Source organism: Mandrillus leucophaeus, unplaced genomic scaffold (assembly GCF_000951045.1).
Source record: "Mandrillus leucophaeus isolate KB7577 unplaced genomic scaffold, Mleu.le_1.0 Scaffold336, whole genome shotgun sequence".
Classification (NCBI taxonomy): Eukaryota; Metazoa; Chordata; class Mammalia; order Primates; family Cercopithecidae; genus Mandrillus; species Mandrillus leucophaeus.
This window is the reverse complement of record NW_012103543.1, coordinates 2,595,977-2,614,085: the sequence shown is the minus strand read 5'-3', so window position 1 is coordinate 2,614,085 and position 18,109 is coordinate 2,595,977. Positions and strand designations below refer to the sequence as shown.

The 18,109-nt window shown below is 35.5% G+C and overlaps 1 protein-coding gene across 4 annotated transcripts in view; it reads left to right on the top strand.

Moving 5' to 3' along the window:
* The window catches only part of KYNU (kynureninase), a 173,966-nt gene that overhangs the window by 120,462 nt on the left and 35,395 nt on the right, over window positions 1-18,109 (top strand). Inside the window, exon 12 of one of the 4 annotated variants that reach the window (XM_011988711.1) lies at window positions 233-430. The exons of the other annotated variants lie outside the window; for them this stretch is intronic. The gene's annotated coding sequence lies outside the window, so the exon portion shown is untranslated. Of the gene's footprint in view, window positions 1-232; window positions 431-18,109 lie in introns of those variants that run through there. 4 annotated transcript variants of the gene reach the window in all.

Genomic DNA, 18,109 nt, shown 5'->3' with positions numbered 1-18,109 from the left:
AAAACAATGTTCCATACATAAAATATTGTGAAGATGGGGAGAGTTTTCTTGTGAATAATATTTATAGTTCCAAGGTCAAATCCAGTTAAACTTTGAGTAAACTTTAGAGTCAGTATGACTACTGACTCTATTTGCCCGTTAATAATTATATTTCAATTGTTAGCACTCCAAGATTAGCCAGTTTAACTATGTTTAATAAGCCTTCTGTCATCTTACTTTTCTGTTCTCTTAGAGCTTTAGGGAGACCAAACAGTTTTTCACTGTTAAACTATTCAGTATGTAGCTGAGAACCATATGGAGAACATCAAATACAGTGGAACGAATGTAACTGCTCTTGATGTCACGCTTTGTGAAGTCGTCTTTGTTGCTTAAAAAGGGTGACATCTAGTGGCTAAACATGTTATTTCAAATAAATAATATCCAAATAACATTTCTTCTCCTAGTCCACTTGTTCACTCTTTAACAAGTATTGTAAAGTATTTATGTTTGAATTATGTGTTCTTCTTTTTGATAATTTGACTATATATTGATAGTGCAATAATTGTGCAGTTTAAGCCTTCAACAAAGAGGTAGAATATGATGAAAATTGGAAGGAAGGCTGAGGGGGCATTCTTGGTGCTTGGTTAAACAGAAAGCTTAACAGTTCATAAAGGCTGAGCTAAGAAAGGAATTATAAGCATGGGTGACCTGCCTGATATAGAGAGTGTATCCCCGGATATATAAGATTGCATTCTAGAAGTCTGATATTTGGTATACAATTTTGAAATAGTCCTTTATGTGATGTTTTCATCAGCAAACACAAATTGCATCTGTACCAAAAGATTCCACTTCCCTTTTTGTTTAAATATGCATTTTGGACATTGTTCAAAACCTATGACCTAAGGCTATTCCAAGAGCCCTTTGCTCACAAAGAGAATGAGTAAATTAGAGGCCAGAGTCAACCCACTGCATTAAGCATCATAATTCAAGCTGTTATTCTCACCTAGAATTTAACCTTTTCCTAGTTCATTATTACCTTTGCTCATTGCAATGTCATATTCTGAACTTTTTCTGTACACTAAATTAGGACTGAGTCATGAATAAATGGCTTCTTGGATGTTTTTGCCCCACTTCAAGGCAGACTTTAATTCAGTCTAACAGTTAATTATTGCTCTGAAATATGAAGGGAACTACTCTTAATTGTACAAATTTGACAATATGAAACATTTTGCTGAAAAACATGCTTAAATAACATTGTAAATTTTGAATTTTTAAAAAAATTACAAATGTTAACTCTCATGGCACACTTTAGAGGATTATTTAATCTTTTAACTTTAGGGGATTCAAAGATTTGTGAATCCTTTAAAGGGATTCTTCTGTAAGAGCCCATACATTGAGATTTAAGATGCCACCTCCCTCTTTTTTTGTTAATAGAGAGTCTACTACGAAAACAGGAGTGGATAATATGACGTATGAAGATTCCATCTATCATTTACTTTTTTATGTTAGCCAGTGAAATCATACATTCTGAAAACCTGCTGTTCCTCACTTTTCATGCTGGCTTAGCAAACCTCCACACGCACCCATTGTATTAGATTCTCCTAAAATACTTTTCTTCTGAGCTTTTTTGAATGGGCAAGAATGGGCAATTTTGATAAAAATGCTTGAATGTTAAATTATGCCAACACATTTCCATAATCAGCTAGAGGTATTTGATTGAAAGTTTTAAACAGTGATGACATTTTAAAGGCTTTATTAAGGGCTTGAATCATCTCCTTTATTGTAACAAGTAATTTGCTGGTGAAAAACAACCAGCTGAAAAGGCTGGCTGACTTCAGTGCATGGTTAAGGAACACAAGTTGTTATTGTTTGGCAACAACATTAGAAAAAGAATATGCGTCAAACAATTCCCAGGAAAGCCCCAGAAAGAATAAAAATAAACATCCAGAAATGTCTGCAAAAAGACTTAAAGAATTATAACTTTATACCACGCTTGTCCCAACTGTGCAATTAGCATTGTATGAAGAGATCATCTTTTGCACATTTGTTCTGGGGAATACTGACTTACATATTTCAATTCCATATGCTTTTCCAGGCAATGGTTGAGAATGCCATAGCCCGAAACTTATCTATATTTTAAATCCTGTTTTAGTTTCCTAATGATCCCTTCTGAATCACTACTTATCAAGTCCCTATCTAGTACCAGAATAAGGCCTTCTTGTGCAAAGTTTGAGACAACAGGACGTATAGGTCGCAGTAGCAAGATGTGTGACTTCACAACACTTCTGATGCTTTCAAATGAGATAGGCTGGTACCAATAGATTTCTCAGTGAGTTTTTTTAGAATCTGCAGTTGAAATATGACCTCGGCCTTCTGAGGCACCTGTTCTGCTTATTTAGCATCTATTTAGCCAGTGTTAAATGGATGACTTTTCAGCTACAACTTCTTGGCCTCTCAGCCATATATAATTGGCTATCTCCTTTGTCTTTAATATTTGCCTCCCACATCTCTAAGCTTATGTGGTACTATTTTCTTTTGCTTCTGCTCCCATGGATGTGAGAACTCTTCTGTATTTTAAAAGGTTTACTTTTTCACCTTTTCATTGATTCTCTCAAAACCTCAGTCCTTAATCCACTTGCCCAAAAGTATCTCGTCCACAATTATTTCAACAATGCACAACTGGTGTTGAAGAAATGAACTTTCATTTCCTGCTTTACCACTTGCATACTTTTTAGCCCTTATTTTCATCTGATTGCAAATTGCAAGAGTTTGTCATTATTCAAAAATGATCTCAGTCTCCAGAGATATAAGGAAAATATTCACTAATAAACTTCCCACTTGTAAAATTAGGCCTTACCTGAACATAATTCTCCAAGTAGTAGTAGCATCTATTTCTATGAATTACTCTACAAAGTCTTAGTCTCTTGCTGATTATATAATGTCATAAATATCAGACAATACCGTGAAAACATAATGAAAATGATTGTAAAGTAAGATGTTTCAAGGGAGATTCAGGATGTCATGATGCAAGTGAATTTGGAAAACTCCTAAATCACAAAATCACGGCCAATGAGACTATGTCAGAGCAGTTAACAGGTGAAGTGGAGGACATTTGATAATGTACTTCAAAAGGAAATAACTGGAATATCAAGCATTCAAGAGAAATGATGAATGCCTCACAAATCTTTGTAAAAGTTATCTTTAAGGACATGCTGAGAAACTTAAGCATACTATAAAAGGGATGATATTTTGCTACCATATCATTTTGTCAAGAAATATACTAAAATATCTACACGACTTATCCTTATTCTTATTAGAATATTATAATTTTAATCTATATTTTTTCAAATCACATATTAAATTTTAAGCTCTACATTTTAAGATAGCACCTCTGTCAAACCTTCTGCCATTGACTTTAAAATTGATTTATTTAAGTGTTTTTTTCATATTTTCATTTGTCATCAGATAATAAGGACTTTGGATATGTCTGTACGTGTGTATATATACACACACACACACACATCTTTGTATCTCGGAAACTAAATATGATAAAACTTGCATTTTATCTCACATAGGTATCTTTCTAAGATAATCTTCACTTTCTCATGTAAAGAGAATGATCCTGAGTTTATTAAGGAGACATGAACAAACATAACCAACCAATATTTTTGTGCAAAAAGCTTTCATAGGTGAAAATAAATATAGGCTATTGCCTGTGATTTTAAAATGTTATAATTTGTTTGGAGAGGTATCTTTTAACTAGTTAAATAAGTGATTTAAGTCACAGGAAACCCAAGCTTAGAATATGTGCCATAAGGCAGCCTCTGATTAATTACTGGGTGAATTCTCAGACTGCTTTTGCCATAGGGGCAGCGGAGGTATAGCAGACTGACTCAGAGCTGCTTGGGAAGAACTTGAGCAAGGAGGTGGGGAAACTTACAGATAGGAATCTTCTGTAAAAATGGAATGCAATACTAACTAAGTGAATAAATTTACTCTGTTACATTGAAAACTAAAATTGTTGCCTGTGAGAGAGATTCACCTCATAAGTTCCATAAATTTAAGGGGATATAAAAAAGAAGAAAGAATTACTTAAATGGCATTTCTTAAAGGAATATGCCAAGTGATCTTTTCCTTTTTATTCTCCTCACTAGAATTTTTATGGAATTGGAGTTATTGACTTAACATTTTAAAGCCTGCCTCATTATCATAAAATTGTTCTTTATCTTTCGACAATATTTTAGCCATTATAAACAGTGGTAAAATCGTGACTGCCTTAAGCTCTCCCTTCGCTCTGGGAACACATTCATGAAGTGGGTTACACCTGTCATCAGTCTTAGTCCTCAAATGGTAACTGTAAGGGACCCAGAAGTAGACACACCACTTGAAGAAAACTCATCTGTGGAATCATGACATACAACCTAAACCTATTTTCATTTAGAAACCATTTTAGATCAATAATTTTTAAAGGATTTTTTAAAAAGATCTTCCTGGCTTGACAATTTTTACTGTGTGAAATTCTCCAGATAATTTTCTTGTGTAGCGAATTTAAGCTGTGATCATAAAAATAACTTACATGCATTGAGGCACGAGCACAGTTAAAAATAAATTCAGTAAATAATCTGTATTTTTTAACTCCAGAGATAAACTAATCCCAGATCTTAAAGAAAGCCAAAATAGTAATTATCAGTAGAAAAACATACATTAAAGCTATTCTTGCTTGTAAATCACTACTCTCAGATAATGATGAAATAGTCATTAATTTGAGAATACTGAAGACCTTTGAAACCCAAACATTTATTTTCTGCTCTAGAACTGCAATCCAGTGTTTCTGAAGATATATAGGGTCAATGAACCTTTCAGGCATAAAAAGTAAAACTTGTCAAAGAGCTTCAGCTCTTGTTTTAATTACTTCAAGTTTTATCCCTAAAGTAACCTTTGAGATCTGCAGGGGCTTTATTTTTTTTCTTCCTATTAACTGTGAAGAGCTATTGCTCCATTTTCGTGTGTTCTTGTTTAGAACATGCATGTATCCATCTGGCTTTTTACGATTTCCAAGCAGGCAGGGTGGAAGTTTGTTGTAATAATCCAAGCTGTGTGAAGCTGCACTGCGAGCTGCCTCAGCAACACAGACCAAGTACCAGGTCCTGGTACTTCCAACAGTGGGGCAGGCTAACTTCACAGTCTACACAAGAATACTTGGAATATATTACTCACAACAAACGTCTGAACCACGCGATCCATATTCTCTATGTTCACCTGTTTTGCTCTTCAAGAGGAGAGAATTTGATTGGGTGGGAATTCTTTTGTCCAGAGTTATCATCTATCGTCCTCATGAACAACTCATCTATAGATAGCTTGCTTTGGGTCCCATATCAATCCCTGCTCCAATCAGCTTTGGTCAGGATTTAAGAAGATTTGGCACAAGCCATGGCAATTTAGGCAGAAAATAACCATGTGACACTATGTTTGTTAAGGGCCCAATGATCCCTATGAAAATTCATTTTAGCATGTCTGATATGGTTGTTTAATAAGTTTATTATAGATTGAAATCTTAATTCTAAATTCTTTGAGTCCTGGGACATTGTCCTGTTAATCTTTCTTTACTTTCATAATCTACAGTGCCCAAGAAAGTATTTTTTAAATTTTTTGTTGCTGAATATACGGTTCTTTCTTTACTCTCAGCATAATAGACAAACCATCTTCTAGCATATGGAAGCATTTCTACTTTGCAAATTATTCTGAAGCGGGTATGATTTGCAAAATACTGTCAAATTAAATATGCATTTCCATATGCTTCTATGAAGACCAAATATATCCATGAAAACTAGCTACAGACAACTTTAAAATCCTTCATGAATTTTTAATCAACATTGATGAACAAAATTCAAGTAGTTCTTTCTAAAGTCCTAAATCTAGAAAACTTTCTGTTCTTGGGCTTGGAGCATCGGTATTAACTCAAAGGATTATTTTGCCAATATTTCAAAATCATAAGATATTTCAGAAAAGTATATTCAGAAAATGTTCAAAGGCCTTTTTGTTAATAATAGTCTCATGCCAAAAAGTATTGACTTAGCTCTTATAAGAACAACCTACTGTGAAACTTCGGAAAACAATTTTTATTAACTAAAATTTATCACTGCTGGAAGTTTTTTTTATGACTATGCTTATCATACTGTTAGCTTATTGGACATATTAGAATAAGCCTCTTACAGAGTAAGATTTGAAGAGGTAGTTGAATATGTAACAGAGCCAAGTGAAGCACTAATATTTACAGATGGGTGGACAAATGAGAAGAAAAAGAATGGAGCTGAATTTTATGATACATCTTAAAGCTACTTTCTAGAATAGCATTAAATTAGCTAACTTCGAACAAAGAAGAACAATTGGGATTAGATGAATATTTTAGAAAACTAGGAATTGATAGAGATCTTTTCACACTAAGAGTATATTAGCAATATTATACCTGCTTAATGTCATGCCATGCCAAGCCTTCTAATGGGCATGCTTGGGGACCAGTTGCTGGCATCAAGGGGTGAACGTACAGTTTATGAGCTGAAGCAATCTACTTTATCAGTTTTCAACACTTTTTCTTTGTCATTAGTACCTTTGAATCTGCTTTTGTCACTTAGCCATACTTTTGTTTTTCCTACCACTGTGCTGATTACCAACTGCCTATATTTAGATTCTGTTTGCTCCTTCTCTCATTGTTTTTTGTTTTGAGTTGTTTTGCCCACTTGTTTAGATGCATATCTACTGTTTTGTCTGATCGTTATTTTATAGGCACTATTTCTGTGTTCTCTATATGTGCCTGAACTACTCTTATTCCTGAACTTGAATATCTGCTTGCATTGTACCAAGTGTGTCTCTGTTTCCTAGGCCTTTCTTCTCACTACACATGGTAGTCTAGCAACATTAATGCCCTACTGTGGGAATATGGCTGAAGATCTTGACTAGGGGACTTGTGAACCCATGCAATCATGACCAAATCCTACCAAACTGACCTGACTTCCTTGAAGACAGAATAGTAGTATGGTCAAGCTCATGCTTTTTGTAGAAGGCCATCCAAATTAGATTGGATTGGCTACAAAAGATTGTTAGTGGAGGCCAGAAGAAATATTTTGACTGATGATAGATGAATAGAGCTTGGAACAATCAAAAGGAAAAGCAGAAAGTCTATACCTATTCATAAGAAAAAGTATGTATACTGAACATTATGAAAGAATTATGACATTTTCAAAGTTTGAAAATTTTATTTTGTAGAGACGGAGTCTCATTGTGTTACCCACGCTGGTCTATTTCTTGAGCGTTTACTATAGACAGGGCTGTATTCAAAGCATTGAGTATATGGGCATGAATGAGCCCCCATTGTCCTGAGCTTACCATTCAGTGTGGGCAGTGAAAGAAGAGAGATGTTGGGAGAACCTTACAAAGATGAAATGTAAGCTAACTGGAGAAATCCCCTTTCAGTCAGACTGAAAGAGAACAGGCAGTAACTCTGGGTAGCCCTGCTGGGCAGGGTGATTTTCCACACATGCCAGTCAGGGGCCAGAACATTAAGATCCTTATGTTCCAACTAAGAAATTTTGGTATTATTTTAAAGACAAAGGGGAGCCACTGATTGTTCATGTGGAACAAGATTACAAATTCAGGTCTCTTCACCTCTCTAAGTCTTGGTTTGCCTGTGGAAAAAATAAATAGACCCCAGTGATCTCTGGAAGATTCTCTTCCAGTTTTTGAATGCTGTCATTCTCAAGTGATAAAAATGAAGCATCAGAATTGAGTGAACTGCCGGCAGTGATAGCTCAGAAACTAAAACCAGCTTGATGGAAATCTGTGCATCACTGGCTATATCAATAACTTCAGTGACCCGCCTTTCCCATCCTTTCTGTAATAAATGCATGCAATAAAGTACAGTCAGTTCAGACAACTTGATAACAAATTTGCTGTAACATTCTTATCTTTTTCCTTTTCTCAAGTATGAAAGAGTACTAGGTATATATTTCTTAAACTTCAGTTGCTAACATTTTTACTATGAAAATTAAGCCTATATCAAAGTTATTTAAATGGCTAAATCTCCAATTGTTCTCTAAACAAAACAAGCTTTGTGGAACTTTTGACTCTATGAACCCTGATTATTAAATGAAGAAAACAAGTCATATACTTTAGATTAGGTTATAGAGAATGCTAGGATGACAGACATTCTAATTTATCCCAAGTTGCTATTACAGACTTGGTTTATTTTTAGAATAAACAATCATGCTGTACCCAGCATGTTCCATGTTTTTACAATGCTATGACAATTTGTCTAATCAGCACATTTTTTTTTTTAAAGCCAAGAAAACAGTAGGACAATTGTATTTCATTTTAAGTTATAGCCTTTAGGAAGAGAGAGAAGAGGAAAAAGAATGTTTGCTTTCCTGAACACAAACTTAAATTATTAAATGTATGGTAATAAATTGCCAAATTAAATAAACTTATGACAGCAGCCTTCTATGAAAATGTATGTTCTTAAGAAAGATTGTGAACTAATTTCATTATATTTGTGCTTTTGTGTCAAAGGGTAAATTGTTCTTTAACATAAGCTAAGAAACAGATTTTTGTTGTTGTTTCGCTTTGGTGAGGTTGAGGTGAGAGGTAAGGGGGTTAAAGGATAAGTTAATGAACGACGTATTTATGAATTCATATTGAGCATTTTGGTATTAAAGCCTTGCTGAAGAGATCAAGGAGAGTTTGGATATTTCATTTCATAATTCCTCACATCCAAAATCATATTCACTAGATCCCCAGTGGCTTTCTCTCACTGAATCTGAGTATCATGCTTCAAAGATGCCTTTATGATAAGTGATGCTTTCCATCTGATAACATTTATTTGAAGCTCCTTTTTGGGAATTTATGATGTTCCAAGAACACACAGCATATTAAGATCTCTGCTTTTATTATTTATTGGATCTCTTCCAACACCTTCTCTCAAATTCTGTTAATATCTCTATTCTTAGTAAATTAACTCCCTTTTTGATTTTTTTAGTTTTTGATGAGAAAACATTTGAATTTCTAGTCCAAGTACAAGGAGATTGTATTTTAATTGTTATTATTCACATTTAGTTTTAAGGAATGATTTATGAGCCCATTGTGATAATAGCTACTTATAAACTAATTCAGTGGTTTTTAATTTTACTTCATTAGCTTTTGAATATTTGCTTTTTAAGAATCCAAGATTTCATTAAGATTGCATTTCTTTTGTGTCTGGATTTTACCTTTCCTATGTTCCAAGTGATGGGTCTTAAAATGAATTTAACTTCCTCCTAGGTTCTGTGCAATGTATTTCGTGTTTGAATGTTTTTTTAGAAATAATCATTTATTTGCTTTTTAAAAGGTTTTAAACAGTCCTTATTTCTGTTTGTAAAGACTTGAACTTGTAACAGATGAGTGATATGCTTATTTAAGTTCACTAAATCAAGTGTCTAGAACCATGCATTTTGAAGAAAGGCAACTGCTTATAGAGATTCTAAAAGAATAGAGAAGGTCAAAAGAACATTTGTTTGAAGGAGTGGGCATTGTACATACTAAAAAGAATAACTGCGCAGTGGCTCACGCCTGTAATCCCGGCACTTTGGGAGGTTGAGGAGGGCAGATCACGGGGTCAGGAGATTGAGACCATCCTGGCCAACAGGGTGAAACCCCAACTCTACTAAAAATACAAAAAAGTTAGCTGGGTGTAGTGGTGCATGCCTGTAATCCCAGCTACTCAGGAGGCTGAGGCACGAGAATCACTTGAACCCAGGAGGCTGAGGTTGCAGTGAGCAGAGCTCACGTCACTGCATTCCAGCCTGGCGACAGAGTGAGATTGTCTCAAAAAAATAAAAAAAAATAAAAAAAATAAAAAGAATAGCAGCTCTGCCATCCTAGCCTGTTCTAGTCTATCCTAGCCTAGCATTCTGCCAGCCCAAAACCCAGAATTATTCTGGAAAATACTGCTTTTATAAAATCACTGGTTCATTTTTAAAAACCTGCTCCCGATGGTTTTGCATTTTCTGTGAATATCCTGGGTCATTATGATCTATATCTACATTTGAACTTTAACAATTAATAACTGTGGGATCTTAGACTATTTGTCAAGAATTTTAGAGGCCTCATTTCCTCCTTTGTATTATAATGTGGATAATGATAGTATAATTCATAGGATTATTTTGAAAATTAAGTGATTGCTTTGAATGGTGTCTGGCTTATAATAAAATCTCAATTAACATTTATTTTTGTTAGTCTCAATATCATGAACACAACTAAAAGAACCTAAGTGGAGGGGAAAACACACATGCTTTAAGTTAAACTTGTTTGATTATTTTTATAAGACCTTTGCTGAGTGTTTGAGGAGCCATCAATCACCTAGGTTCAAGTTGTGAGCTATCAATTGGAAGATAATATGCGAGACAGTCTCTCTAACATGTTATTTTACTAAATATAATAATTTTTTTCTTTTCTTAATTTATTTAAATTAGTAATGCTTTTCAAAACTTTAATCTAGCTCACCATATATCAGTATGGGCTCTTACATTAAAAATACAGCATCATTGATGTTGTTCCTCATGAAAATATTCAGAATAGCCTGAAAAATGTCATATATCATAGAAGAGAGTCAACATGTCTTTATTTCACAAGGGGTATGGGTAAAAATAAATTTTAATAAGATAGAAATCTCATCGTCTTGTTATAGTAATCCATTTAAATGATTAAATTTCTTTTTATCAAATGGACATGTAGAGCATTCATCTTACAAAGTTGCAGTTTTTTTCCAGAGGAAATAACATTTAGAATTTCATTAAGATTGAAGATCAAAACCACCAATTATTAAAATAACAAGGTTATTATTAATACTGTATATCCGAATAAAGACATAAAGGAAGAAAAACATTGTATGAAAAATTAGTGACAGTCCAAAATAATTAGCTACCAATGGCCCCAGGACTTTATAGCACATATGATATGAAATATTCCCTCCCCTCCTTTTCTTTTGCTACATGGCAGAAAACTATGTGAGTCTATATTTATGACTGGTTGAATTGTTTTGATGAATATTTTATTTAAGTAATTGCTATGACCACTGAATTCAATGATATCACTGTTACATCGAGATATTAATCTTTATGCCACGTTTTGCAGAAAATTATATTATTTTCCATATCCGGAGTACTCTGACTCCATTTCCTACTCATTGTTAGATAATTATAATATAAATAACCTCTATAAACAGCTACTATTTTCTTTATTCTATTTCTCTTACTCTTATTGAGGTCAAAATAGAATACAGAGACAAATCTCTAAATTTAACATTTTATTTGTGAATCACAGAATTGCAGTTTGGGGCACGAATACAGATCAGACAGTCATCAGTATGTCTAAAGAACAAAGAAAATGTCGGGGTATTTATTTTAAAGAAATGCTACATATCCTTTTGAAAGAAATCTCTTTGGCACTAGAAAAGATTTTGGGAGCTGGAAAACTCTGATTAGTGAGTGACAGTGGTAGGTAAAACTAGTCTTAGAGTTATAGCAGTTATTTCAGCAGATACTAAGTGAAACTGGTCTTAGGGTTACAGCAGGTAGTTTCAGCAGCTGGGTTTGTGGAGAAGTCAACTCATGGAGCACTGCTCTGTGCCCTGGGTGCTTTTTTCCTCTGGCCTTTAGACTTTGATTTAGGTGAGTATGACAAGAATGACCCAATTTGTATAATCAGCATTCACCCTCTTCTCTCCTTGTAATTACTTCAATATTCATGTCGATGAAACTGAAACATCTTGAGTCTCTGGTTTCATATCCTTCAGTGTTTCAGTCCACTTAATACCTCACTCATGATGCGATATGTCAGCACTTCGTCTTCCTTAAGTACCAACAATTAAAATATCAGACACCTAGCTTTGACTCTATTTTCCTTCTCTTTATTCTTTCTATCTCACTTTGTCCCCTGGATTCTTACTTCTTGGTGTGGAGTCACAGATCCTATCTAGGCAAGAGGGAGTGAGTTAGACAAAGGCATGAACACTAGCAGGGCACTTTAAGAGTCTGCCCACCACAATTTCATTGAATATACTTAACTGCCCCCTACTCCAGCTATCCTCACACCCAATAGACTTTAAACTATTGGGCAGGGATGGTGGGCAGACACAATGCTTGTTTTGCCTTATGCTATCTCTATCTCTGGCTTCTAGCAAAGTGTCTCATTAACTATTTTTGGATTATTAATATGTGAAACATAAGAAAACTTTAATAAGCCTCTAAAAAGAAGGATAATTTAATCCGGAGCGTAAACAATAGATGTAGAGCCCCTAGTAACAAGTATGTACCGTAGAGTTATTAAACCATTTTACTTTACTCAGCCCTGCTTTTCACCTCTGCTCTTCCATTCAGTTTCCAGGGACTGAGCATCTCAGCTTCTGCTTTCCTGCTGTCTTGTTAAGATACACAGTTTTACTCCCTCCTTCAACTTTGTTCTGGTTATGCCATCTTGATCACAGCTTCTTGCTTATGGTCAGTGTTCCTGATTCTTTATTGCGCAGGACATTGGCCTAACTAGCTGTGCCCCTTTGGATGAGTCACTAACCACTTTAAGCCTTACTTTTCTCAAATCTAAAATGGTAGAAAGAATATTTACCTCAAAGTGGTATTGTAAAAATTAAGTGAGAATACAGGAAATGACTATGCCCATTTCCCAGCAAACATGTCTTAGTTTCTATCCATTTTTCCTTAGCAGCTAGCTGTGTAGAAGCTTTGCTCAACGATTCCTTTTGAACAGGATTTCTTATTGGGACAGGAGCCAATAATTTGATTTGCCAGGCCATTCTTAAGTGTTCTGTGGGATTTTATAGCTTCTATACAGGGGTAATAGATCCACAGGAAATGGGGATGGGGAAAGACAACGAATGGCAAACAATTAGAATCTTCAGTGGATCTGGTTCAAGGTCCAGATGATCTCTTTGTGTCCTTTGTATGAAGCTGGTGGAAATATATGATTTCTAAAGTGAATAAATGCAAAAGAGAGATATTAGCATGAAATAATGTGATAGGCAACTTGGAAATTCTTTCTTTGTAAACAATCATATTGTACTTATACTTTTTCAGATAAAAAGCACTTTCATAACTTCAATACATAAAACCCCGATGCCTTGACCACAGTTATGGAATCACTTCTGAGTTCTTTTTTTCTAAGAACACATTTTACTCTTCGTGTAGTCCCTTGTTTCTTTCATATTTGGGTTATGAAAATGTCATCAGTATTTTCAAGCACAAGTTATTATTTCCTCCTGTGATACTGTGTTTGAACACTAGGTCTTTGATGTTTCTGTCAGATATACCCAGCAATCATCATAACTCATACTCTTGAATTTTTAATATCACTCCACAAACAGAAGTGTCAAGTATCCAGTTCTTTAGTGAATGCACAAAAAATGAAAGAAAAGTTTGCAAAATAAGAAAAAAAATTGAAATACTGAAATATTGCTCCTGATTTTTGTTTTGATCCCATTGAAACTAAATGGGAAATACATGTTGCATTTTTTTTCATTGCTCTGTCTCACAGCCACTGTTTGCATCAGATTTTTAAAAAAGAAAATACCAAGGGCTACATTTTGAATCAGTTTCCACAGAAAGCATTACGTGCATAAAGTTTCATATATCATCTTTGATATGTAACTATAGGAGAAATAATTTTCTTTGGTAAATTTTCTTCTTTTCAAAAGACAAAAAATAAAATAATAGTCAATGGCCCTTATGGTTCTAAACTATGGTGAATGGATCTGATTCATTTAGGCTAGAACTCCTTCCTCATTTCCTCGTTTTTATGCAAACATTATCTTACCAGCCTTAATGGGGGGGTCATAATAAGTTCCCCTCAGTACTCAGCACAGGGCCATTTCTGCTTGTGGAAAGAATGGGTTTTCAATATACATCATACAAACATTAGTACATTAAATAAGCTATTACTTTCTAAGATGATTTTGTTTTTCTACACAATTTAACTCATTAATATAGCTCAGTTATCTGTTCAAATTAACTTAAGATAGCTCTCCAATCCTGATTCTTATATTTAATACAAAAACACTTCTTTATGGCTGGGCGCCGTGGCTCATGCCCATAATCCCAGGCAGGGGAATCACCTGAGGTCAGGAGTTTAAGGTCAGCCTGGCCAAGATGGTGAAACCCTGTCTCTACTAAAAATACAAAAAATACAAAAAATAAAAAATAAATAAATACAATAGCCAGGTGTGGTGGCAGGTGCCTGTAATCCCAGCTATTCAGGAGGCTGAGGCAGATAATTGCTTGAACCCAGGAGGTGGAGGTTGCAGTGAGCTGAGATTGCGTCACTGCACTCCAGCCTGGATGACAGGGTGAGACTCTATCTGAAAACAAACAAACTAAAAACCACTTCTTTACAAGACTTTGGTATTCACACTTCAAAATTTTGTCATTAATTTTGCTTGTCTACAGAAATTTGATTATTTTATTTTTTTCTGTAAACCAGATGATATGGGTTAGGTTAGGGTCTAACTGTGGAATATAAAGGAAGGAGTAGATAACAGGGCCATTAATGACTCATAAGACTGAAAGAGAAGAGGGAAATAACCTAATGATGTCCAATTCAGATGTCTAAAACTACCTAACAGAAAGAGTTGAGCTGATAAATAAATGTAGGGAAAAAAAAAAACATGAATGCTGTGTTTGACATATTGTGTTTTAGGCAGAGGCAGAACTAGAGAATAAGTCTTCTGACTTCTAATCAAAGACATTCTCCTATTACTTGATTAAGGTCTTTCATGAACAAACATCACCTTCATTTACTTTAAACTTCCAGAAGACAAATTACTTAATATGCCTATCATTTTGACTAATTCATCAAAATCTAACAAAATCATTAGATGATAAGCTTCTACATTTCCTTCCCCATGCATTAATTTTCATCTGTAAGGTTTAAGATCAATACCAGATATATTCAAGTGGGGAAGGAATCTAACTAATGTTTACAATAAGTTTACCTTGACAGGCACTGTGCTAGAAACTTCACACTTTATTTAACCATAACCCTATGAAGTTATAGATGAAAAAACTGGTGCCCAGTTCTCTACTGGTAGAAAGTTGTGGGATTGAGATTCAAGTCTCAGGTCCAGTAAAATCTTCCTTGTCACCTCTCAACATGGATAGTTCTAAATGTGTTGAAGTTGCTGGAGGAAATAAAAAATAAAGGCAGCATGGAATGGTGGCTCACACCTGTATTTCCAGCAATTTGGGAGGCCAAGACGGGTGGATCACTTGAGGTCAGGTGTTTGAGACCAGCCTGACCAACAGGGTGAAAACCTGTCTCTACTAAAAATACAAGAGTTAGCTGGGTGTGGTGGTGTGTATCACTACTTGGGAGGCTGAGGCAGGAGAACTGCTTTAACCCGGGAGGTGGAGGTTGCAGTGAGACAAGATGGCACCACTACACCCCAGCCTGAGTGACAGAGCAAGACTCTGTCTCAAAAATAAAAATAAAGGCAATATTCATTTTTCCTCCCAAGCATACAATACTATCTTTACTATCAACAATGTTTCCTAAATTCTAGTTAAACTAGGTACTACTAACTTAAGCACTTAGGGTGATGAAATCATATCTCATTAGGTTTCACCTGGAAGGAAGTTAATCTGCCGTCTCCAGTATCTAACCCCCTCCACTAAAGGGGTCATTAGTATTATTTTCGTTGCTCAGGTGCCATCTGATCCAATGCATCATAGTCAAATCACCTCAAGGCTAACACAAATCGTGTTTTCTCTAAATAAAAACCAACACAAAATATCTTGCCCTAGCTTAAGCTAAGAGGGAGGCTTCCTGATAAGTAGGTCATCCAAACTCTAGGGATATGTTTTCCCCATGTTGGAGAACTGAAAGATCTACCCTGTAGTGGAGATGCGGGGTATTTGACAAGAGTAATAGATGATTCATGTCTGATACTAACAAATTCATTAATACTATGATGAGACTGCAGTCACAGATAGAGAGATCAGTCCTTCCCCCAGGCACTGTCTAACACTGCTTTAAAGGGTAGAAAGGGAAAATGATCTACCTGGTTGTGTCTACAGTTTGCTTAGGCACACTTTAAGAAGTACCTGTGGAGCTCCCATATGCCAAGTTGCATGTTAGGACCTAGGCATGCAAAGAGAAACAGAATAAGGCTCTGCTCATAAGAGTTTCCAGTGACCTAGAGAAACCAGAAAGAAAATAGTCTGGTCCTCTTTGTCAACAAGTCACATGTGTGTCTATAATAGAAGCGAGAACTTGATGAAAAAGTAAGAAGAAGAAAGGCTCAGTCATATGTCAATAAATTTTCCAGGAAAGCAGAAATATACAAAGTTGTTGTATATTTGCAATAGTATAAATACATATAGCATAAAATAGTAGAAATATACAAACCTTGTATATTTGAATAGTACATTATTTCCCAAGTATTTTTGTTATGATTACCAAAGAGAAAAAAACTGAAACTACTTAGGCTGGTGAAAAAGTAATTGTGGTTTTTGCCATGGAAAGTAATGACAAAAACTGTAATTACTTTTGCACCAACATGTAATATTTCTGGGTAGAGAATGATAAAGAAACTTCAGATTATTGGTTTACAAAGACCAGTCTGAATAGAAAAGGATGGAAAGCAAGGTAAAGTTTGCTGTAGCCTGAAGCCACAAGAACACATTGCTTTAGTTCACGCTGTGTTCCGAGAATCCACAGAAGTCCTCAGAACCCAAATCACTGAAGCTGTAAGTAGTATCTAGAATACTAGTGGCTCTGGGAGGAGATATCCAAACTGCTGATTCACTGGTTGTCCCCCTATCAGAGGGTCTCCCCAAGTTGGAGGTTCTCCAAAATATAAAATGTTTCCTGCGACAAAGGAGAACAGAAGAAAACAGCTCTATCTCAGAAGGGGCTCTGGACTGGGCACAATGACTCACGCCTGTAATCCCAGCGCTTTGGGAGGTCGAGATGGGTGGATCACCTGAGGTCCGGAGTTCGAGAGCAGCCTGGCCAATATGGCAAAGCTCCATCTCTACTAAAAATACAAAGCATTAGCTGGGCCTAGTGGTGCATGCCTGTAATCACAGCTACTCGGGAGGCTGAGGCAGGAGAATGGATTGAATCCAGGAAGTGGAGGTTGCAATGAGCCAAAATCGTGCCACTGCACTCCAGCCTGGGCGACAGAGCATGACTCCATCTCAAAAAAAAAAAAAAAAAAAAAAAAAAGAAAGGACTATGGAGTAGAAAGGCCCATGTGTCTTTCCCATAATACTTTTCATAATTTTGTTTTATTTTTTACTGTATATATTTAAGGTCTATAACATGATGTATGGGATACATAGAAGCAGTAAAATGGTCACTGTAGTGAAGCAGATTAAGATATCCACCTTCACACAGTTACCCATTTTTTTTCTAGCAAGAACAGTGAAAATCTACTCATTTAGCGTGAATCCCAAATGTAGTACAATTTTACTACCTATAGTCCTCATGCTGTACATTGGAGCTCTAGACTTGTTCATCCTGCATATCTGCTACTTTGTGTCCTCTGACCTATCTGTCTGCATTTTCTTCCCTCACACCTGTCTTTGGTAACCACTCTTTTGTTCTCTATCTCTGTATATTTGAATTTTTTTGAGATTTCATACATAAGTGAGATCATGCAATTTTTCCATGTCTAGCTTTTTTCTTTCTTTCTTTTTTTTTTGTTTTTAATTTTTTAGAGACAAAAAGTCTCACTATGTTGTCCAGGCTGGAGGGTGATGGCTATTCACAGGTGCTATCATAGCACACTGCAGCCTTAAACTCCCAGGCTCAAGTGATTCTCCTACCTCAGCCTCGTACATAGCTGAGACTACAAGTGTGTACCACCACACCTGGCTCTGGCTTATTTTACTTAGCATGATGTACTCCAGGTTCATCTGTGTTGTGGTAAATGGCAAGACCTTATTCTTTTTTAGGGCTAAATAATACTTCTCTCTCTCTCTCTCTCTCTCTCTCTCTCTGCCTCTCTCTCTCTCTCTCTCTCTGTGTGTGTGTGTGTGTGTGTGTGTGTGTCCATCATATTTTCTTTTCCACTCATCTGTTGATGGACACTTAG